Here is a 24,360-nt window from a genome sequence, read left to right as displayed (position 1 = left end):
TGTCCATCGCACCACTACTACCCATCATCCGCAGACTAACGGCATGACTGAATGATTCAATCGCACTATGGGCGATACGTTATCCTTGTACATTACGTCCGACCACATCAATTTTGAGCTCGTTTCACCATACGTATACGCGTACAACACCGCCTCACAGTCCACGACAGGCTTTTCACAATTCTTTCTCGTATATGACCACGAACCTTCCTGCGCATTCTACACGATTCTCCCCTACCGACCTGGCCCATCCGAGTGCGCGCCACTGTCTGAAGCTTCCAGATACGCCGAGGAATGCCGCCAGCTCGCCCGCTCTTTTACGACTGAAGACCAATGGCATCGAAAGTTCCGTTGCGATGACGACCGAACCACTAGCGCATATCAGCCTGACTCTTTAGTCTGGCTCTGGATACCTTCCACCACGCTCGGTCTTTCCTCAACTACTACGGTCCCTACCGCGTCGTACAACAGAAGCCTCCTTTCAATTACCTCGTCAAGCCAAACCTGGTCGTCCTCTCCTCCCCTTGAGTCGACACGATGGCGCTCTCTTTCCCGGGGGGAAGTTGTAGCGAAGACCACAGGCGTGTGCTTCAGGCGCATCGTCAACGCCTCGCTCGAGAACAGAGCTCGCGTGCTCGGTGCCAGCGCTCGATCAATCGACAGACCTGCCTGTGTATCGTTCTGGCTTGTTAATTAAAACGCGTTACAGCTGCAGTATCCGTGAATAAATAAATAAATAAATAAATAAATAAATAAATAAATAAATAAATAAATAAATGTCAATCGTCCGGCGCATAAATCAATGGACAGGGGATCGGCCGGGCTCATGTTGTCTCTGCCATATTACCGCCTCTCCACCATTTCTTAAATTTTTTTTCTACTCGCTGGCGGCCTAAACATGGCGAGACCAGGTGGAATGGTACACCAAGATACAGCACGCATAGGAACCGAACGAGGGATCGCAAGTGGGTCCGAACGTACTGCACGCTTTCACGAGGCCACGGCGCAGTACTGCTGAGCAAGCGTGCCTCACGGACCATACCGCCTTCTTTGGATATGTGTTCGTGCGACCTCCGCGGGGACCTGCGGCGAGGCAAAGGACGCGAGACGAGAATGCGCTGCCGCTTGCTTTCAGCAGTTCATTACACGGTACGAGGAGCCCGATCCCCTTCTTTTAGGATTTGGCTAAAAAATGAGCCCGTTGGGCCACTCGGTTTCAGGCACGGCGAGGCCCTGACAGATAGGGCGTGCGCACACACGCGCGTGCATGCAAACAGGGAGGAAGTGAGCGCGTGTGATACTGGAGGTAATGAACGAGCAATAAAACCAGGAATGAGGGGCCTCCCATTAGAGAGATGACGTATGGATTCGGCGCGCTGCGTCTCGGGTAGGGTACGTGCTTTGCGACTTCCCGCGGTGTGCCGTCGAAGCCATGCGGTTCGGCGTGGAGGCAAGCGCACGAACAACGCACACACCCTTCAGGCGCGCACGAGCACGAACTTTGCGAGTGCATGTTTTTTTGGCGCGTATGCGCGCGCCCAGACGCGCGCTGCCTCGGCCGGGCCCCGGCGTGCTCGAACCGGGGCTTCGCGGCGTTCAATTTGCGCACTCGTGACGCGCGGCCGACGGCATCGTTCGTTTAGCGGCGCGTTGGCTGCGTGCGTGCGTGCGCGCTCCGAGCCGCACAGCGCACGCCCACGAACACTCACGCACGGCGCAGGCACTCCCTCGCCTGCGTTGTGTACGGCCGCGCGGGAAATCCGATTCATTTTGGAAGGAAGCCGGTGCTGCCCCGTCTTGATTCGATGCTCACGCGCGCCGCTTCGCCTTGCTGCTCCCGCGGCGAGGCGCTCGGCGCATTCTGAGAAGTCGTCTCGAGAGGCGGGGGCGCGTCCAGTGCGCAGTGCTTTGTTTTTGCCTTTTCCACTGCGCATTTTTCGTTCTCATTGTATGCAGCGCCGTAACCTGCGCAGTCCGAATAATCCGCCGTGAACCGTAGCCTATGCAAACTAGTTACTGTGTTTCACGTTCCTAATTCGTTGGCCCCTTTATATAGAAAAACGTAGCTTACGGACGCCTCGTTTGTACTTCAGTTCTTTCTGTATGTATTTTTCAGTAGCAAAAGACGCGCAGAGAAATGTCCGCACTATACAAGTCTCTGCAGCGCAATGAATCTTGCACACACGGCAATATACCGCCAGGAACGACAAGTGTCTTCTGTTATGTTATCGTCGTGCTGTCGACTGACGGTAGCATTATGAGTCTGGAATGTAATATCCACCACCGCTCACTGGGAGGAAGAAAACCTCGTAGGTTTTGAAGCCCCTTATTTACTTTTATAAACACAACGACTTCTGCTTCGCGAATTGTATGATGTATTCTCCCTCTTCACTGTTCCTGCTGCCGTGGCTTCGAGTGTCGGGTAATATGCCGAGTAAATTGACGTAAAGGGGTATTTCAGGCAGTAGAGAACGTCATTCACTGTTCAGGGACGCAGAACGATACGCCCTTGATACGTTATATGGAGGAGGAAAAAGAAGCAATAGCGGAAGCTTGATCTTATGTTGCGAGCCTTTGAAAGCCAGCTTCTTCGGACGGCAGTCTTCTTCACCATTCCTGTTTTTCTTCTTCCAGAGCGAAGCATTCTTGGTTGTGAGATGTAAAACTCCGCATTGCGAAAGGATGTGGCATTCGCACATCTGCAATGGTACCGAAGCGCGTTCTGAAAGACACCAAGAAGCATCTTGCCTAGCACGCACGTACTCTCTGCGCTGCAAAACGCGGTTCAATTACCACCACGCCAAACGGCGACATGACTCCTCGGCCACGTCAGAACAGTGGGAGTTTGACTTAAGCACGGGCTCGTTGGTTTTCCACGACGAGTACAGTTGAAGCGCGAAATATGGACGGGGACGGGGACAGGACAGACACGCACAAAGCACTAAGTTCATGTGTTGTCGCCGCCTTCCTTCCACGCTTCATTCTACTCGTAGTGAACAGTCAAATAAAATTTTACGCATTATCTGTTCCTTTTCTCAGCGTTTATTTGAAAAGTTTCATCAAAGCTTCGCTTAACGTAGTTCGCAACAAGTGCGTTGGATCCGTCACATGACGCTTCCTCTTTTCCCTTCCTCCACGGCGAGTAATTCACCTGCGAAGAAAGAGGAGGAGGAAAAGAAGGAAGGAAAAGTAGGGAGGTCAACTACTATGCACAAGGGAAGGATATTAATTGAAAAAAGAAAGGAGCGGGAGGGAAGAAGGTACTATCAGTGTGAATACGTGCGGTTGTCCATAACCTCACGGCATATAATTGGTCACTGAGGCTAGTCGATTTCATGAAACGTAGCAGTGGCCCCGTCGCTTTGTAAGCCTTTGTAAGCCGTGGCGATGGTCCGAGGATCTTAGTCTCTGAAAATGTTCTGCTATCTAATCGGTATTGTCGCGTTAGATCTCATAGATATTATAAAAGCACAACACATGCTTGATTGTCCCTTCACAGTTGCAGGAGTGACAAATCGGTGTGTCGGACATTTCAATAAAGAATGAGTAAGCTTTCGTGAAAGCCACCCCTAACCAGAGGCGGCACAGTAAGGTTGCATCACGGCGGGAGAAGTTCGAGGGAATCTGCAGCTTCAGCGTAGGATCCAGCTGGTGGAGACGGCAGTTAGAGAAAATCGGGGTGTTCCACAAAGTTCATTCTTGGTTTGAGCAAGTAAACGAAGATCCCTAGCAGCGTCTGTCCTTGATAAGGGTGCAGGAAGTGTCAGGGTTTCTTTATGGGCTGACCGGGCAGCATCATCAGCAAGGCCATTTCCGACAATGCCATTGTGCCCCGGAATCCATTGGAAGATTATGTCATGCCCGTTTATAAGGGCTTGATGGAGAACCTCTCTGGTCTCAAACACCAGTTGTTCATGGGTCTTGCGTCGTAAGGCTGACTGCAGACTCTGAAGGGCTGCCTTGGAGTCACAAAATACGACGCACTTTCGAGGTTTGGCTTGTGCGATTTAATTAACAGCGGTACGTAGAGCGGCAGTTCCGTTGCCATAGATGTCGTTATATGGGACATTTTAGACGTAATTGTGACTTGTAAGGTCAGGATGATAACAGTGCCTGTGGAGCTGGTCGCTGAGACAGATCCATCAGCGTAAATGTGCGTTCTTTGTTCATATGCCTCGTTCAGTAATGACAGTCTGAACTGCCGTAGAGCCACTGTTGAATGACGGGTCGTCTTCGTGATTCCCTGAATCGTGAGGTGTACTTGTGGCTGTCCTATAGGCGCCACTGGGGTAACAGTGGCGTTGCTTCTGGTGTAAGGCCCGACGGAAGGCAGCCTTGATGTTTTAAAGTGTGAATAACAGCGCAGGGACAGCAGAGGGAACCCTCTGTCCCTTCTGCTGTCCTTGCGCTGTTGTTCAAATTTTAAAGCACGTTTTGCCAACAAGCCTGATCCTACACCCTTCTTAGCCTTGATGTGTCTCAGCAAGTTTGCAAAATTTGGTGTGAGGTCTTTGGGCTGGCAAAGCAGCAATATATGACTGGGTACGCGACACAGGAGGAGGAGGAAAAGGAAGGAAGGAAAGGTAGGGAGGTCGACCAGACGCACGTCCGGTTTGCTACCCTACGCAGGGGGAGGGGGTTTAAGGGAAGAAAAGAAAGGAGAAGGAGGGAAGAACGTACTATCTGTGTAAATAAGTGCGGATATCCATAACTTCACGCCTATAATCAATCACTGAAGCCAGTCGCTTTCATGAAACGTAGCAGTACCCGCGTCGCTGCGACACAGATGTAGAATGTGTGCGCAAAGGTTGTCAATCGTTATATATGTTGGAACCAAGTAGTCTCTAGCAATAATGATTGTTGCGTGAGTCGAGGCGCATCGTGGTAGTCCCAGATATGTCCGTAGAGAATGGTCTCGCAAACTTTCGAGGGTACGAGTGTTTGTTTTACATGAGTTCGCCAAAACCGACAAGCTGTACCGTAAAAATCCCAGAAACAGTGCTCTGTACAGCTCCAGCATAGACCGTACCGACGTGCCCCAGGTTCTTTCGCACATGAACCTCAATATATGTACAATCGAAATTAGTCCCCGCTTCAGGTAGATGCAGAGGGGGCTCCACGAAAGGTACCTGTCAATAATCACACCTAAGAAGTGGTGAGACCTGTGGTATTTGATAGCCCGGCCATTGAGAGAAACAGCGTACGGTGCCATGGGTTTGCGAGTACGCGCGATTAACTCGCGTTTACTAGTCAAGCTAGTCAAAGACGCCGTAAGTGCTTTCTCTTATCGATGACGTCATCGCGGCTTCGAGTCATTCAGAGAACGCGCACCGATGTTTTGTACGTTACAACGGGTGGCGTACAATGCGCCGTGTCACGGTCGCACCTGTTACAAACGTGGCACAGTGGGCGCATGGAGTCGCCTCGAGGCTACAGCGCGCTCGGCGCGTTGCGGAGGGGATGGCGCGCGCGAGCGAGCCAGCCACATTAGCGGCGGCATCCGGACACGGAAGGTGCTCGCGGGGAAGCAGCTCTCGCTCGTCCCGGCTCCTCCTCCTCCGGCGGCGATGCGCTGCTGCCCCGCTAAAGCTGTGCAGTTTTGCGGAGGCCTGACGAGAGCGGCCGCATTCTAATGCGTACAGCGCCGACTGTGGTTCGATTCCCACTAGTTACACAGCACTCATCGAGAAATCCGCACCGCAGCCTCGATAAGTGTGGATGGGCGCTGAAGGAACGAAAACGCAGCTGGGGACGGAAGATGTCCATAAAAACGCACAATGAAATCCGTAAAAGTATGCAGCCCGGAAGAACAAAAGAATGCTTGGGCGCGTGGAGGAGTGTTGACTGTGCCCAACGTGCCATAAAAGCACTTTTGAACTTTTTAAGTGAGACTCGTTTAGACGATCACCTCTAGAAGCTGTGAGATGTGTAGTCATGCGAAATGTGTTTGCGCAAAAACTTTTTGTGGCAAGATTACTTTTTGTATGGACAAGACTACTCTTAGTGTATTGCGTCTCCAGTGCGCATCCGCATATTGGACAACGTGTATATAGTATCTCATTGTACCATATCATAATCATCCGCCACCTACCTTTCCCTGTATTTCCCACTTCCCCATTCCCCAGTGAGGAGTAGCAGGCTAGAGATACGCTCTCCAGGCCGACCTCTCCTCCTTTCTCTCCATTAAAATCTACTCCTCCTCCTACCACTTTTATATTTTTGACCATGGATTTTATTTATTTGATTTTTCACAACATCGTCTATTTCAAGAATAACTCTCAACTCTCATATTATTTCAGTGCTGCACTGACAGTCACTATATATTTCGCTTATATGTATGTCTGCCACATGCATGTGCTTGCACACTTACATGTCTTCAGCTTGTTCGTATGTCCAGTCAGCAGGTTAAACTGTAACTTCTGCAGCTTCTGATGCCAGGGTAATCCAACAGGGGCTGCGGCTTCGTCAAACTGTTAAGAACAGCCTTTTATGCAGCTCCCCTAGTCTGTGCCTGTCAGGAACAGATGTACATAAATGGTCGGATGGGGTGTCGGACGCAGCAGGTTGGCGCTGGATAGTATAAGCTGAGTGCTTATCGAGAACTCGTTACACAGTGAACCAAAATGGGTCGGTAGTGGTGTCTATAATGATGAACAGCGGCAGTGGAGTCGATGCCGACATCATTGATGATCGTGGTGGTGTTGATGATGAGAAACAGTCCTGACGGTTCGCGGAACTTTCTTTTCCTCCTATCCGACGGAGCTCCGTGCTGCGGCATCCATCACGTGACAGTTGCGGAGGCGAACAGCACAAAAGAACAACTGAAGCGGTGCTATACGCTCAGTGCCCCGACTGGCCGAGGGCAGAAGTGTAGCTTCCAGCTTCGCTGCACGGTTTTCGCAAAGCTGACTGCAGATGTCGGGGCGCCTCAAGAAGGAATGCCGGGAATCTGTTCCCCCTTGGGCGATGGACGGCCGCCGCTGCCACCACCCTGGAAGGCGACCCGAACGAGCGGGAAGGAAAACAACCGGTCCGATGGCGAAGGCACGAGCGCAGCGTTGTAAAGAAACTCTGTGACACATTTGTGCGTGCGTGTGTTTGCAACAGTGGCGTGTAGTTGACTTCCATTAACGCCATAACGTGTGCGGATTTGGCAGAATTATTCGCGCAAATGGCTCATTTAGTCGTTAAGGTGGGAACGCGAGACGATCGGAGTGATCTCGCTAGTCGTAGCCGTTGTTGATGGGTGTCCCTTCCCCGTGAGGCAAGGTGGAAAGCTCGACGTAGCGACCCCTGCAGAACTCTGCGGCGAGGACGGGGATCGCGCGCTTCCGCCAAAATGTTACGCGTGGAGAAACGCGGACAAAAGAGGCTGTTGTACAATGTATTTACAAGCGCAGGCCCGCCAGGAATCTTAGTTGAAACCAGTTGGCGCCGAGATCCCAGAGGCACCTCTTGATCTTCCTTGCAGCGGACGGCCTCTTATTAAGCGCCTATTTTCGCAACGGTATATTTAAAGAAAGAATCACGGTTTCCTTGGACCTCGGATATAACACAGACCGAAGTGGGGGGCGGGGGGGGGGAGGAAGCACACGTTGTCAATTCTAAAAGCACAGAAGCACATACAGGAGACAACAGCATTGCACCGCATCTCAGGTGTCTTAACTGGGAACAGCCTCGTGGGCAAGTGCCAGTCTTCCTCATGCCGCCCTCGTCTCGTGGCATGTAGCTTTCTGGCCTGCAGTTGGGCTTCTGCGTTAGTCGGTTCTAGTGCGCCCTTCCCATGTCTGATCCCTACTTGCACTGGTAAACATGACGTACAATAAGCACGCGCAACCTGCTAAGCTGCCTGGCCCAATTTCGAGCATTGAATATTTGCCAAGGCCCCCAAACAATGACGAGGCGGTTCAAGTTGTGGCTGCCAGGCGTCCATGTTTTCCGAGTGGGTGGCGGAGGCCTCCCCTCAGCGCGATAATGACGGGGTGCCTTCCTCGGAGTCTCGGTGCGTGAAGAGCCAGGAATATCTCGAGGCGCGCTCAGTTTTCCACAACGACCGCACACAAGCACACAATGGTGTCCCACTGTTCCGCTGCTCGTGCGATGGTGGCAGTGTTGTACTCTGCGCATCTTCGTGTCTGCTCGTCCTTCGCCTCTAATTAGCGAAGCTCCAACGGTTCTTATTTAGCTAGGGAGAGTGGTCCTCGGCCCTATGGCAGCTGTCTCCGTCCGCGCGGGCTCCGTCCCGACGAAGAAAGTAAAGTTAAATGAGGAGGGTGGGGCGTTTGCGACATCCGCCCCCTCGCAGCGCCATCAACTCTAAGCAGTAGCAGAGCCAAGAGCGCGTCCCGCAACCCTCGGTTGTGTACGTCCCAATAAGACGGCCGCAGCAGAAGGGGCTAACGCGGAGCGCGGTTCTTTTCATTTTCAATCTACGCAGCTCTTGGAGAAGCGATCGCATGGGGACGACTGCTAGCAATCAAGCGGCAACGCATAGTTCGCTGCATATTCAGCGCGGTTGTGGGACTCGTGCATTAGAGCCGCCTGTTGCGCGACGCACACACGCACGCACAAGGAAGGGAGGCAACGCACAGCGCTGACTACGAGCACATTTATTGTCCCGACGGGCGAAGGCACTTGAAAGTATAAAAGTATTGTTAAAGGTCCCGGGAAACCATCCAACGCTGCATTGTTTCTTGTGCTAACATTTTTATCTTTCTTTTTTTATCCTGTTATATTGTATTTTGTTATCTTATACCCCCATCATTCACTGCACTCACAGGAGCCTGTAGTAAATAAATAAATAAATAAATAAATAAATAAATAAATAAATAAATAAATAAATAAATAAATAGGAAGTCTTGCCAGGTGCGCGGAGGTACCTTATGATATGATGCGGCCCTAAAGAAAAGCACCAATATTTAACATAAATTACGTATAATGCCAAGGAATTTTCAGAACCGTTTGTTTCACAGGGGATTTTCGAAAACTCTTTAGTGAACAATCTTCAGCCTCAATAACTAACTGAATGCGGCTCCGAAAACTGCCGCATGCTCGAAACATGTTGTGTATGTTGACGTAGACCATTTCTTGCACCTGTGACAAACATATTTTTTGCATGTGTGGCTCTTTGTTAGTCTCCCTCTCTGAGAAGAGAGAACACGATGGGCAGGGAGGTCTAGCGTATATGGCGCCCACGTGCTCTCGAGAGGCCTGTCTAGCGCAGGATAGTGATGAAGCAAGTGCGATTCAGTGACCCAGGCCAACGCTTCCTGAATAATCAGCTCCGCGGTGTTGCCCGGACTGAGCACAGTCCGGGCGCAAGTGTCGTCCTCTCCACTGCTCGGCCTGTGTGCGCAGAGGGGGTCTCGCACAATGCCAAGGTCCGGGCACTGCTGTTCGACGTCGCTGCTCTGGTCAAGGTACAACTAAGTGCTGCTTGATTATGTATGCGTGTCGTTTCGTGGTGGCAAACGACTGATTACTGGGCGAACAGCCTCGGCGGCGAGCTTGAGGCTCTTGCGATTCCAGCATCTATGTTACGAGTGTGCCCATAAGACATATTTCTTGACTGGAGCAGTCAGGTATTCATCTAAGTTGTATTATGTTGTCACGTACTCTACAGGGTGTCCCACGTAACTCGAGCCAAGGTCTTAAAAATGAAAGACGCGTCGGAAGCGAATTGAACCTGACGCATACCATTCGCAATAGCCTATAGTAACTCGGACATTTTTTTATGCGAAGCATATTACGAGAGCTCAACCCAGCTCCTCAGGCGCGGCGGTGTCGCCTTGAAACCACGTGACACCGTGACGTCACGACAGAGGAGAAGTGGCTTTGGCTCAACTCTTGCAAGACGGGCTGGGTGGGAATCGAACCAGGGTCTCCGGAGTGTGGGACGGAGACGCTACCACTGAGCCACGAGTACGACGCTTCAAAGCGGTACAAAAGCGCCTCTAGTGAATGCGGTGTTGCCTTAGAAACGAGCTGTTTCTAAGGCGTGCGTCTCTTGCTCAGGCGCACATTTCGTTGCCGCGCCGAACGCTGCTTTGCTCGACGCTCACCGCGTCCAATGCGGGGCGCGTAGTCGCTGCCCTGTAGCCCATTGTCTTACACCCCTTGGCGGGTCGACGGGAACGCTGTCGCGTTCCACTCTTGAAGGCGAAGCAGTAATGCATGAGTTGTTTCTTCGTCTAGCCGAACCAAATATAGCCAAGCAACAGCAGTTCACCAGGCTAAACAGTGGTTCAACAACTAAAATAAAGGCTAGTATGCTTCGCATCCTGGGCTTAACCTTACCTGAGCCACAGCCATTTTTTGTTTTCCCCGTGACCCCCTCATTAATTAAGTTTAATAATCGAACTTCCTAATTATTGTCTTAGGATCCCAAGTATGTTGCGCAGATTTGTAGAGCACCTTCACAAATCACCGATCGAGTTGTTTCTTTTACAATACGTCTCACGTAGTCCTTTCTTTCCGGGTCGCGAAGACAGTCCGCGAAATATTAAAAAAGCCACGTGATGGTGCGTTTGCGCAGTGGTATTGTGCTGGTCCCAAGCGAGTGTTCGGTGAACAAGGTCGGCTGCATCGTGACTGGCGACGTGCGAGCGGCAGGACGTAACTTACCTCATCGGCAGTGCTCGGCCAGCAGCATGCATTTTCTCCGTCATCCGACAGGAGCCGACATTGTTCATCGAACGCACGCTGGAGAGCAGCACGTTAACACTGCGCAAGCGCTCCGTCACGCGGCTTTTTCTCATATTTCGCGGGCTTTCTTTGCGACCCGGAAAAAAACACTACGCGAGACGTATCGTAAAGGGAACAACTCGATCGGTGCTATGTGAAGGTGCTCTACGAATCTGCGTACCATACTTGGGGTTCTAAGCCAGTAATTAAACAAGTTGGGTAAGTAAAGTTAATTAATTAGTGAGTTATGGGGGGAAATGTCTGAGTTACTATAGGCTATTGCGAATAGTATGCGTTCGGTTCAATGCGCTTCCGACGCGCCTTTCATACTTAAATTCTTGGCTCAAGTTATGTGGGATACCCATATATACGTCGCTCATGTTTCCCCATAGGGAAGCATCATTTCAGAACCACATCGCTGAGGACTACATCTGATCCGTTCCTGCAATCAGGGCCCTCTCACGTCAATTCAAATCGCCGTGCGCATTAAATAACGGTGAGTCGAGGGGAGGGAGGAGGGGAAGGTGTTCTGTAAGTGTCCACCTAGTGGGCATGTCCATTTCGTCTGCTACTGAAGTGCTGACTGTCTGGGGGCGCTTGTCTCTTTCTGACGCATAACCCAGGCCAGCCAACTTCAGCAGCAGAGAAATGAACATGTGCACTAGGTGGACATTTACAGAATACCCCACTTCCTCCTAAAGCTCGTCATCCTATATAGTAACGCTGTTGCGTTCGCTTAACATAAGCGCATCCTGGATCTGTCCACACGAGCCCACTTGCGTGCGCTATGGAGTCTGATCGTCGTCAGCCACGGCTGAAAGCTGGAGTGAGAGAACAAAGTGGCGCGAACCCTCCGATGAGTCGGGGTCTAACGTTGGTATTCTGAAATAGGCCTTGACTCGAGGCTCTTCCTCGACTCCACCGAGATAACGGTGCCTCTAGACTGAAGTACTCGTCGCGCATCAATACCACTCTACGGGGAATTTACATACCGGTAGTTTCTCGAAGAACATCAATTCCTTCCAGTGTATTCGGGTTTACGCCAAAAACGCATGGCTGCGTTATTTTCATTGAGCAAGCGCCGCGGAGTGCCACTGAGGCATAGTGGTTAGCTCAATCTTCCATCCACTTTCTCGAGACCAAGTGCGTTGTCGAATGGAGGCGCGCTTGAGGTTGCGGGGCAACCGCCCCGATGGCCCGAGCACGCTCGAGTCGCCCTACGAGCGGGCATATTCGAGGGAAGAAGCGCGCGTCGGCTACGTTTTCGCAGTGTGCGCGTGGGCCCGTGGGACCCTGGTTCGGTGGCGTTGGCGAATTTCGCAGCGTTGTCAGCAGCAATAGGGACTCGCCCCCTTGTTTCTCTTCCGTCCTGGCGGCGCACTGAGCACTGCCCTGTTTACAAATCGTTTCCGCTGAGGCCTCCGCCGGGGTGCGGGTGCTTTGCTTGGCAGAAATGTGGCCGCGGGAGGAGAGCGTCCGGCGCTCGGCGCTGTGCAGGGTTCACGGTATAGTCTCCGCTGCTTGCTTTCGAAAGCAACTCACGTCAGCTCGAAATAGGTATTTCGGCATCGGCTTGTGTAGTAACCTCTGTCTTTCACGTTCTTTTTGTGTGTTCGTGTGATCACTGCGTATACCATAATTATCACGCAGTACCTGGAGTAGCATGCCAGGCGACAGGCGAACAGCCAGGCTACCATCTCCTATAATTAACGTCTCTCTCTCTCTCCGCCTTTCATATCCAGCATTAGCAACAGTGGGGCAGCGATATATGCCTCGTTTTTCTGTCACTAAAATTACTAGTGTACTTAACGCTTCGGACCAAGCGGCGATACGCACTCGGGACCTTCACCAATCTAACCTCTCAGCAGGTTTGGAATCTATGCAAAATCGAACAGCAAGTTCTATCCAGTCCAGCTATTCTTATCACACTATAAGCGTGACTTAACTTATATCGGCCGTGAACCCTCCGACCCGTGGCTTGCGTCGTAAAACCGCAAGGTTGTGTCTTCTACACAGACTCCACCCTTCAAGGCTCCCGTCGAAAGCATTACCCGCTGCAAAAATACCCGCCCCTTTCTCAACTTTCTTTCCCCTTTTCCCCACATGTAGGGTATAGTCAACCGGACGAGACCTTCGTTAACCTACGTGCCTTTCCTTCTTGTCTCTCTCTATCTCTCTCATGTAATAACATAAATTGCTTTATCCTTCTGTGCTTAATAAATAAATAAATAAATAAATAAATAAATAAATAAATAAATAAATAAATAAATAAATAAATAAAAACTTTTTTTCTTTGCCGACTCACACAGTTGAAAATCGGATTGGGCGGGAGATGCACTGTGCAGCTAAATAGCGCTCTCATCATCTTTAGCTTGCGCGCCAAGGCAGCGGACAAGTGAGTGTTTTTCATCAATTCCGCATTCCAGAAACGTCTCTTGGCAGGTGCGCGCCCTTACACAGCGCTTTTTTCTGCGACGACATCCTGGGTCGCATGTGCCAACATTAATCGACGAGCTCCTTTCGAGCACATCAATATCACTCAGTGTCCCCATGCAATGGTGGTAATAACCTCGATCATCACGAAGCCGGCGTTGAGGGCCCGTCTTTGAGCGCCCGCTCTCTCTTTCGTTTCTCTTGTGCGACTCTATATATGTTCCGCACTCTCGTACTTCGTGGCTCCTGGCCTCCCCGGTTCGTTCGCTCAACGAGCTCCTAATTTCTCCTAATTTGACATAATTGTACACCGCTAGTAGTTACACCGTACTACTCCGCGAGACCCGCCGCGTTAGACCCAACGCGCCCCGTGGCACAGTATACGTGGGCGATGCGTATAGCCTATACGTGTGCAGAAATTTTGGACATTGCCCGTTCGGTCATCTGTAGCCGTATCTCGATCAGAATCAAGACACTGCCATAACGCAGCCGGGATGTTACGAGTGAGTGCCGTAAATACGTATGTTATTAAAGGCAGTACCACGGTGGACGTTGCTCGTGAAGGATGACCTCGCACTCAAAGGACAGAACCTGGGTACAAGGACGCTTACCGAGCGCGTAGAGAAAGACAAACTGGTAGTTGGAGAACGGGAATACTCGGAGCACAGATAGATCACTGACAAGGGGGGCGGAGCGAAGTTAGGGCAGCGTTCGGGGGATGCCGTGTGCGATACGACTGCCAGCTCCGATGACGACAGCACCGCACGCCCTTCGGAGCGACGCGTTTGTCCCAAGGCCCGTCCCGCGCCGCGCACCCGCGGCGGGCTTTCCTACGGACGCAATGGCCGCGGCGTGGCGCATACGCCACGGGCCGCCGTCGGTCAGTGGCCTGTGGCGGCGCCGCGGGACGCGGCTCGCACCGCGGGGCTTCCCCCCGGCTGTGCGCTCGTCCCTCGGTCGCCCGTGTACACCTTTCCTCGCAGAGCGTTTCGGGTGGCCTGCGCTTTGCAGCCACCGGACCGTGCAGCGGCGGCAGTCGGGCGCTCTTTTTGCGCGGGCGCTTTTTGTCTCGGCTCGCTTTCGCGCTTCCGCGAGCTCGAAAAGGGGCCCGTTTGTAGCGCCGACCCCTCGGGAGAAGGAGGGACCCCAAACGGGCGCGGACGATGCGCCGAGCCTGGTCGTCGCGCTCCCCGTGCGTCGGGCCCCGCGGCTGTGGATCGGTAGCCGTGCCGCGCTGGGAACCTCTTCATCGTGCCGGTGCGAATCGGCGAGGATGCAGCATGTTTGCTCTTTTGCAAACTACAGTGTCTTGTATTTGTACAGCGTCTCGTACAATTTATTTACTTATTTAGTTACTTATTTATTTATATTTTATTTATTTATATCCCTGCAATTCGTTAGCAATTATGTCTTGAAAGGGACACGAGACCAACCCGCTGGTGCCATTCGTTATCTTCCGTTAGACGACTTCTCTCTTAAACATGAATGTTATTGCTCGTTATTGCTCTATTTCTTGTTGTTTTTTCTCTCTCGTGCTGCGTACTTTGCACATTTTTGTATGATATACAATTGTATAATTCCTCACTCCTGCTATAGCCCTAAAAAGGTTGCAGTATGTAAAAATAAAGAGATAACTGAATAGAAAGAGAGAAAGAAAGGAAGACGAAAGACGAAGGAGTGGTGAACAGAGGAGGAAGGTGCACAATTACATCACACACTTAGTATGAGCAGTATACACTCTAATCTTGGTAACCTATAAGTTAACCTATAAACATGAGTAACGAATAAAATAACGGTTACATCGTCCGTCTTTTTGATGTTTTCATTACATTTCTTACGCTAAGGGTTACAATGACGAAACTGAGTGCGACGGGTGCTGTTAATTAGTTACTTTGATCTGCTACCGGCATGTAGCCTCTATATTGCAACCTATAGAATTCTAAGTAACATTTAACCGAGATTCCACGGAGAACTCATCTAGGGAGTGGAAGTTCACAATTTACACATCAGCAAAGCGCGGGATAAGTTGCCTTCGTGCTCACATGGTTGATCCACTTGGTAAGCATGTATGTGTACGGCTGCTCAATCAAATGTTTCCTGAGGGTAAATTAAATTAAATTATGGGGTTTTACGTGCCAAAACCACTTTCTGATTATGAGGCACGCCGTAGTGGAGGACTCGGGAAATTTTGACCACCTGGGGTTCTTTAACGTGCACCTAAATCTAAGTACACGGGTGTTTTCGCATTTCGCCCCCATCGAAATGCGGCCGCCGTGGCCGGGATTCGATCCCGCGACCTCGTGCTCAGCAGCCCAACACCATAGCCACTGAGCAACCACGGCGGGTTCTGAGGGTAAATTACTCATTGAGTCGGTAGAGCCGCATATTCGAAGTAGCCTATGGGAAAATGATCTCCTGCAAGAATAATGACGATTCTTGCCGGAATTACAATCACTGGCTGAACAAATATATGCAATTAGCTCTTTTGAAATGCCATAGATCTGTCCGGCAGAAAGTTATCTCGTTGTTCTACTGCATCATATTCACTCGCTACACGCGATCTGGTTGCATGTAACATTTTAAATTACCAGATAAGCCGACACATGCCACCGCAAGTGTTTTTGTTGATGTTTCTTATATGATTCACACATAAAAACAGACATTCGATCGCAGACATTTGGAGACATTCGATCGGAGGAACTCTCCCTCGGCAGCACGGGCACACCGCAAGGCTCTGTCATTTCCCCAATACTATTTTAATCTGGTTATGCTCGGATTAGCAGAACTACAAAAACTTGACGGCATTGAACACACCATATACGCCGACGACATTACAATCTGGGCTGCAAAGGGCAGTGACAGCCAAATCGAAACTGTCCTACAAGACGCCATTGACGTCGTAGAAAATTATGTTGAAGGCACGGGACTCCGCTTCTCCTGAAAAGGCGGAGCTTCTCCTATACCGCCCCACACTCCGTGGACGACCCCCACGGGGCTCCACGAATAAACGCCAATACGAGGAAATCGAACTCCACCTGAGGGATGGCAGACCCGTACTCGTGGTCCCTAGCATCCGCGTTCTTGGTATGACCATATATAGAAGCCAGCGGAGCTAACTCTACGGCTATCTCCAAGGTCCTTCGACAGACCGCTAATACATCCAAACTGCTGAAACGAGTGACCAACCGACGAGGGGGTATGAAGGAAGAAACTCATCCGCCTTGTCCAATCTTTTATCATCTGTCACATTACTTACGTTGCACCCTTTCTCCACTGGTACAAAGCTGAAAAGACTAAACTGGACATCATCATCAGAGGAGCCTATAAGCAGGCCTTAGGACTACCCAACCACACCAGCACGGAACTTCTACTACAATTAGGTATCCACAACACGCTAGACGAGGTAATCGAAGCCCAACGTTGCTCTCAACTAGAGCGGCTTACCCTCACGGAAACGGGCCGCAGCATTCTAACCAAGCTTCATATCACCTACCACCGTCAACATGGAGACAAACACCCAATACCACGAGACATTCAGCAATGGATACACGCCGACCCTATTCTCAAAAACATGCACCCAGACCACAACGAAGAACGCAGGAAGGCACGAGCTACCTCCTTCATCAAAGCTTGTGCCAACACCGCGGGCGTCACCTTCGTCGACGCAGCTGAGTACCAAGATGGACGGCGCTTTGTGGCGGTTACCACAGCAGGAGGCTTGCTCCGACATGCCGAGCATACCCAAAATACCGAGACGGCCGAGGAAATGGCCATCGCCCTGGCCACTCTTGACCCAGCCTGTCACACCATACTGAGCGATTCTCGCGCAGCAATCAACAACTACATCAAGGGTCGTATTTCTCAGCAATCACTCCGTATCTTACAACAAGCCCCACATTCGCCTGAAAATCAAATCACCCTCGTCTGGATCCCAGCACAAGCCGGCGTTGTCCACCCGCACCTCACCAACCTCAACGAGGTTACACACTCCGTAGCACGAGGACTAGACAACCGTGTCGGAGATGGTACAAGTGCACCTGCCGGACGCGACCGCCTTACAAGACGCAACGACCTTGTGAAGTCATTTTACCTCGCAAGAAGAACGTTTCCCACCCCTCACCGCAAGTTAAACAGAGCACAGGCAACCATCCTTCGCCTATTACAGATCAATACATACCCCTCCCTCACACGCTGTCACACCATATACCCCGACATCTACCCGAGCCAGACGTGCAAGGTCTGTAAAACTCAATCAGCAACACTCCCCCACATGCTATGGGAGTGCAAAACATCAATACCCAGACCCTACTTCCGTGACCCTCTCGTCGAGATGGCACGCCGCCCTGCGCAGCTCCCATCTCGACGATCAACTCTGGGCGACCCAGCAGGCCTACGAAGCGGCGAAGAGGCAAGACCTCGACGACCCATCGTGGGAGGCCTAGGCCCAGCCGACTAAACTGCTGGTGCTCATTAAAGTTATCTCTCTCGCTCTACCAATTGTGGCTTGTTCATGAGGCAAGAAAAAAGGCATCGTGACTATTTTGGTTTATATGGTAGGAACATAGAAGGCTTTTTGCCATGTTTACTAAGCGCGAATTCGGTTGGGTGTATGCATGGAGCGAGCTCAATCGCATACTGATATACTAAAGTTTTCCTCATATTAAAACCAGTCGGCGCAATGCATCGTTGCCTAGAAAGTGCCCAACGAACTTAATGAGTGTTGTACTAACAGAAGATATATTGATCGAGCATTTTTAGCAATCTCTAGCGAAACTGGAGCAAGCAAAATGCAATTATTAATACGCTTGGCACGTTTCTCTCATTATAATTTGTAAACACAGTAACGTATGACTAAACGTCTGCAACAGGAAATATTTCGCTGTATTGCACAGCAACACGGTTGGTCCAATGCACCTATTCATGTCAGCGCGCAAACCAGGCACGGAAAAAGCCACACACAGCCGCTCCACTGCCGCGGAGCCGCGTAGACAGATGAAAGACACCATTGGCTGAATTTACACCACCGTGGAGGTAATAAAGAATGATTGTGTTCAACGCGGCGACGTTGCTTCCAAGAGCGCACTCTGTCACACAAATGTGTGTTCTTGTTATACTCTCGACAAATGTATTTTTCTCTTTCTTTTTAATATGTGCAGTCGGATCTGAATGTCCCAATCCTGCTTCAGTTCAGAAGCAGCGGCCATAGTTTTATGTCGTCTCTCCGCCTCTCCTTATATAGTTGCTGCATTGCATGACGGGACGGAATTGCAAAGATGGCGTCATGAGCTGTTATGCGTGTGTGTTTTCTGAGTGGTTTCGCGCCAATTTTGTACCATTCGAGTTTTACGCGCCGTGTCCGATCATCGCATTGACGAACCGGGACTTGTTTGAAATATAGCGCGAGGCCGCTGCAAATATTTATTTTGTGACTGTGACCGCTACGCAGCCCTCAGTTCGGCAAACACATAGTGTCTACCAACCAGGCAAACCGGGAAAACCGGGAATTCTCAGGGATGTTAAGTAGTTTGGAAAAACACAGGCAAAACTCAGGGAACTTGTGCCTTTATCAGGGAAAATTAGATGTAGTTTTATTCATAGGGTTGAAAGTTGCGGTAATGCTGGCTCGAGTAACAGACAGGAATCGTAATAAATCGTCTTTGACGCCGTGTTGTCGGCTGGAGGAGTTGCCAGTGTACAGTCAACGACCGACTTGCCGGATTCTCGATAATTTGGACGGCTTCGTGGCACCACCCCGTACCCCATAGAGTCAATGTGTCACAATGTCTGAAATTTCGGACGCAAGACCCTTTCGCCGTCCGATTTTCCCGATGTTTTGCCGTGACCGGATGTCCGAAACGGCATTAATAAAAGCTACCACGCTGCCATTTTGGTTAGCTCGCCGCCTCGAACCGACACTCTCGCTAGGCCTAGCTTCTTCGATGTTCGCTATGAAGCTTCTTGCCGTTGGGTGCCGTGTTTTTTATTGAAAGAATTCGCTGTTGTCAGCGATGGCTTGTACTCCGCCTTTGTTGCCCTCGCGTTTGGCTTAGAAGCTTGAAAAGCACGCTACGTTGCATAATGCCGGTTTCCGAAAGTCAGCTTCGCCTCTGTACAATAATCTTACTTGGTAAAGCGCACACAAAAGTATTGCAATGAAGCATAACAAGCGTGGGAAGGGGCTACTGCCACGGCACACAGCATGCATTTCTTAATTACACACGTGTGCACCAGGTATTTCCTGTCACAGTACGAGCACCAATATGCCTAATACGTGTATCGACAGGCCTTCAGAGCGTTTTCGTATGCGCCTGTGGTGGTTTGAGCCCTGAAGGGCAGTAGATGACATGCAGTTGTTTTTTTCCAACTGGCCGATTTTTCGGACGTTTTCGCGCCCCCTAGAGAGTTCGAAAAATCGGACGTGGAGTGTGCATCTGACCAAGAAGATGCTTCAAACGGTCCGGGGCTAACGAGTGGCGGAAGGAGGACAAGAACAGAAAGGACCTACGCATTGAGGAATGAACGGGAAAGGAAGCGTGCTGCCGCCGTTTTGAAGGAGCTTGAGCTCAAAAAACAGTGTTGGCTGATGCCGATATGCAGGTGTCCCTCATCCAAACCAAAGTAAACTCTTTAAAGCACTGAAACACAACACTGAGGCGTCGTGCGTGGCCTGAGAGTATGTCAGGAGAGTAGAGGTTGACTTACGAGCTGTTGAGAGAGAATCTCAATTGTGACAAAGTTCGGGCTTCATACTACTTAGCTTGCTATCAGTTGATAGAAATAGCTCATATTCGAAAATATTTGCTTCAGTATGCATTTCCTTTTTATTCGTATTTGAGAATGTCCGACTCGATTTGGAATTTCTTTCAAAGACATCTTATTTGCTGTGCATTTTACTAGCCACTCCCTTATATCCTTTTTTATTAAATAACATAAACACTACTTCTTAGTATTCAAATTGGATTAAATTGTTCTTTTAATTTTTTTTCGTATGCTTATAGAGAGTGACAGCATCGGGCGACATGGTTTCAGCCCGTCTTGACATAAAACAGTTCTCCGTCACTCAGGGAAAACCAGGAAAACTCAGGGAATTTGGAAATGTCAACTTGGTAGACACCCTGCAAATATTCGATGCGATCACTGCGACCATTCCCCGGATCGGACGGAAGAGTAGGCGAACTTGGTATGTGTTTTTGCATTGTGCTCGTTTGTCGATCTCCAGTACATATATATATATATATATATATATATATATATATATATATAAAAGGGCTTTTGTTGTTTTTGTTCATTCCGCGCTGCTTCTCGTCACTTGAATGCATGGACGCTTGTCAGCGTAGTATAATTGCTGGTATTCGTGCGTCAGTGAAGCACTACGTGCGCTTTATTAGTGAGAAAGTGTTCAACGATGTGTTACTCGGGCTTCCTCGCGGTCCCGGGAGGGTGAGCACCATGCACTGTTCTCATGTCTTTGTGGCAATGAGACCTAGCTTTAGATGGCCCTGATACACACTGATAATAGATTCGACTATGCACCTACTGCTATCGAGAAGAGAGGTTAACTATGCTGCAGCTTGTTTTTCAGTAGGGGAGAGCGAAGTGGAAAAAAAAATAAAGCAAAGTGGTGAGAGGGAGAGAGAAAAAAATGGCTGTGGCTTAGGTAAGGTTAAGCCCAGGATGCGAAGCATACTAGCCTTTATTTTAGTTGTTGAACCACTGTTTAGCTTGGTGAACTGCTGTTGCTTGGCTATATTTGGTTCGGCTAGACGAAGAAACAACTCATGCGTTACTCTGCTTCGCCTTGGACGCCCCGCATTGGACGCGGTGAGCGTCGAGCAACGCAGCGTTCGGCGCGGCAACGAAATGTGCGCCTGAGCAAGCGACGCACGCCTGAGCCTTAGAAACAGCTCGTTTCTAAGGCAACACCGCATTCACTAGAGGCGCTTTTGTACCGCTTTGAAGCATCGTACTCGTAGCTCAGTGGTAGCGTCTCCGTCTCACACTCCGGAGACCCTGGTTCGATTCCCACCCAGCCCATCTTGCAAGAGTTGAGCCAAAGCCACTTCTCCTCTGTCGTGACGTCACGGTGTCACGTGGTATTCAAGGCGACACCGCCGCGCCTGAGGAGCTGGGTTGAGCCCTCGTAATATGCTTCGCATAAAACATTTATTCGGACCATCGAGGTGGTTGCTCTTGAGTTCGAGTGGGTGGGGTCCTCATTCCAGGACTCCACTGGCCATGGCTGCTCGACGTACTTGCTGGACGAGAGCTTCTTGTCCCGCCAGGGTATCGCCGGTCAGCTGTACCTCCCACCGCTCAAATGACGTGCTAGGCGTCTTTAAGTGTTGAGGTTTGCCCCCGCACCCCCACGAGATGGGGAAGAGTGTAGGGTGTGTGTCGCCGCACCAGAGGCAGATGCCGCGATATGTATGTTCCCACATTGGTGAGAAACGATTCTGCGCGGGAACGCGTCGGTGTTTCCGCCACGCTCAAAAAAGAAACTTGGCTTTTACTCTTTTATGTAGCACGCATTGAGCAACGGGAAGCTGTATCGAGAGTTTTATCATGTTTCTCCACAATTTTCTCATTGACAGTTTTCATCTAATTATAATGGTACTTGATAAGATGATTCATTAAGACTAATTATTTAATTAGGCGGAATGCAAAAAAAACTTAAGTATTTCCAAGCGAGAGCAAACAACAATACCTTGATTCTGTCTAGATAGTGGCATTTGCATATTTTAAAATCTTAGTGCATGATAGTTGGCACACCCGATATATGTACTAGTTGATAAACCACTGCTGGTACCTGTATGTGGTTTACACCTATGCGGTAGGAGCACTCGTACATTGCCTTGCTTGAGCGACCTCCTCTTGCCATTCACTTGCGAGCATGAAACTAATGGGCTACAGATGTCAGAAAATAAATAATTTCTGCTTATAGCTTGGGAAAACAAAGAATTTGTTTAAAATAAAATAGGAAGGCAAATTATTCATTCTTTATTGTGCAGCTATTTCTTGCACAGGAACCGTGGTAAGAGATGCGAAATTTTATGAAAACAATATAGGGGACCTGGCTCAACCTGCACCAGGCGACGGATACGAGAGTTTTGAGCATTGCATTAGCGGTGTTGTCAGTGAAGTAGGAAATCCAAATTATGCTAAGGCTCGATCAACGCGTATCTTGATTGTGTGTAACACACCTGTCTGGCTTACTAGTGCCACCATTACTAGCTCACTTCTCTCCTTTTGCCCTGATACATCTCGGTTTTATTATGTGGGCAAATGCGACATTCATGCCGTGCCCTAAAATACATGAATAAGTTTCAGGCAGTTATATATGTCATTTATAATTTCTTTTCCTGGACGACTTTGCCAGCTGATGAGCTTCAAGTAAGAGCACCTGACATTTACTATGCTCCTGTCAAGATCTGTGTTTCTGCCGGCAGCAAAGCCGAAGTGATCCACATCTGGATTACAATGGGCACTTATATTTTGCCTAATGACGCATTACATCAAAATCTGGAGTGCCTGTTTGTATTTTACCAGATGTTTGTTCTTGTGCAAAGGGTTGCGCTGCCAGGAGGCCACGTAGTAAGAGGACTGCTTTCTACTCGCCTGAAGCGTCTCTTTGCACTCCTGAGCAAGAAAAACATCATCTATAGGGAGTAGTGCTGTTTTCGCTGCTTTCCATGTTTCTTAGAAACTATGAACAAAAAAAAAACATGTGATTTACTTTAATACTCTTGCTTCAACCCACAAGTAGCTGTATTTTTGCACTTATACATTGTTCACTTTTAGTTACAAGCGGTGCATTTACTTGTTCTAGTCATTTGTACCTCTCACTTGTGGACAAGGCGGCTTAATGTTGTTTTAACTGCGTATTTATAAGCTTCATAATTTCTTATAAACAGAATTTATACATTTCATTGACCCACGTAGATGGTTCTGTTTTTCTAAGAAGTAATGCGCACTATTTGCCATCCCTTGCTCACTGCTAGCATGTAGGTATATATATCTATGCATGTGTAGAAATCTAGTATTGCAGTGGTTATTATGTAGCATCATTTGTGAGATTTTATTTCACACAATTGTGATGGGATGACAGCACATGGGCAGACGGTCTGAAGGATGGTATGTTTTATGCGAGATCTTGCTGAGAGAGAGAGAGAGAGAATAAACATTTTTATTGGGTGAATGCAGCTTTGGAGAGACGTCCTCATTCCAGAATGCCTTGAGCTCGGGCCGCGTCCTGGGCCCTCGCAATCAGCCGTTGCTGATCCTTGAGGTCGGAGCTGGCCAAGGCTCTCTCCCAAAGCTCGATAGTGGGGTAAGGGTTCGGATGATTTAATGGTGCCGCTCTGCAACCCCCTACTATGTGCCTGAGGGACCCGGGCTCTGCGCAGAAGCGGCATTGCGGAGAGAATTTTGTAGGGTCTATGAGGTGGTTTCTGGTTGGGTGCGGGAATGTATTAACCTGTAGAGCTCGGAGGAATCGCTCCTGCTCTCTAGGTAGTGACTTGTGTGGGGGTGCATATGTTCTGCGGGTTAGCTTGTAGTGTTGTGTGATGTCTTGGTAAGAGACTAGAGGGTGCATGCGCTCGGGTTCAGATTCCTCGGCGTCGGCTCGGTGGGTCAGATCTCGAGCCACGTGGTTGGCGACCTCGTTGCCAGGAATGCCTTGATGAGCTGGCGCCCAGATGATCATGACTGATCTCGTTGGCGGCTTTTGATTGATGATCCGGAGTGTAGTGGCATGAATTCTGCCGCTAGCAAAGTTGCGGCACGCATGTTGGGAGTCGGTCACTATGACTTCAACCTCTGTTTGGGAGAGAGCGAGGGCTATGGCCGCTTCCTCGGCTTGGAGGGGATTGTTTCGTGTGAGCGAAATGCTGCTCCGATGTTCTGTGTTGACGACTACGGTGGCTGTTGTGGCTGCGCGTCTGGAGTAAGAAGCCGCGTCAGTGTAGGCTGTAGAGGGTAAAGTTCCGTATCGCTTGTGTATGGCCAGGGCGCGGGCCTCCCTTCGCTCTGCGTGGTGCACTGGGTGCATATTGCGAAGTAGAGGACGTACGGTGATGTTTCTCCGGATGGCATGGGGTAAGCTCGCAGTCTGAGGCGGCGGATGGCTCAGAGGGGCAGAGAGCCCCAGGCGTAAGAGAATGGACCTCCCTGCTTACGTAATCGCCAGCCTTGTTCGCTGACTGGATAAATGAGGTGGTGCCTCGATCAGCTCCTCGGCGGTGT

At 49.9% G+C, this 24,360-nt stretch overlaps 1 protein-coding gene and 1 long non-coding RNA gene across 2 annotated transcripts in view; one reads left to right on the top strand and one right to left on the bottom strand.

Moving 5' to 3' along the window:
* Positions 1-24,360, top strand: part of LOC135902353 (tetraspanin-33-like) — a 262,578-nt gene that overhangs the window by 49,108 nt on the left and 189,110 nt on the right. The window lies entirely within an intron of this gene.
* The window catches only part of LOC135902355 (uncharacterized), a 170,784-nt gene that overhangs the window by 26,861 nt on the left and 119,563 nt on the right, over positions 1-24,360 (bottom strand). The window lies entirely within an intron of this gene.

This window comes from Dermacentor albipictus, chromosome 5, assembly GCF_038994185.2.
Source record: "Dermacentor albipictus isolate Rhodes 1998 colony chromosome 5, USDA_Dalb.pri_finalv2, whole genome shotgun sequence".
NCBI classification, from domain to species: domain Eukaryota; kingdom Metazoa; phylum Arthropoda; class Arachnida; order Ixodida; family Ixodidae; genus Dermacentor; species Dermacentor albipictus.
The sequence above is the reverse complement of the archived record's forward strand: the minus strand, read 5'-3'. Positions and strand labels throughout refer to the sequence as shown.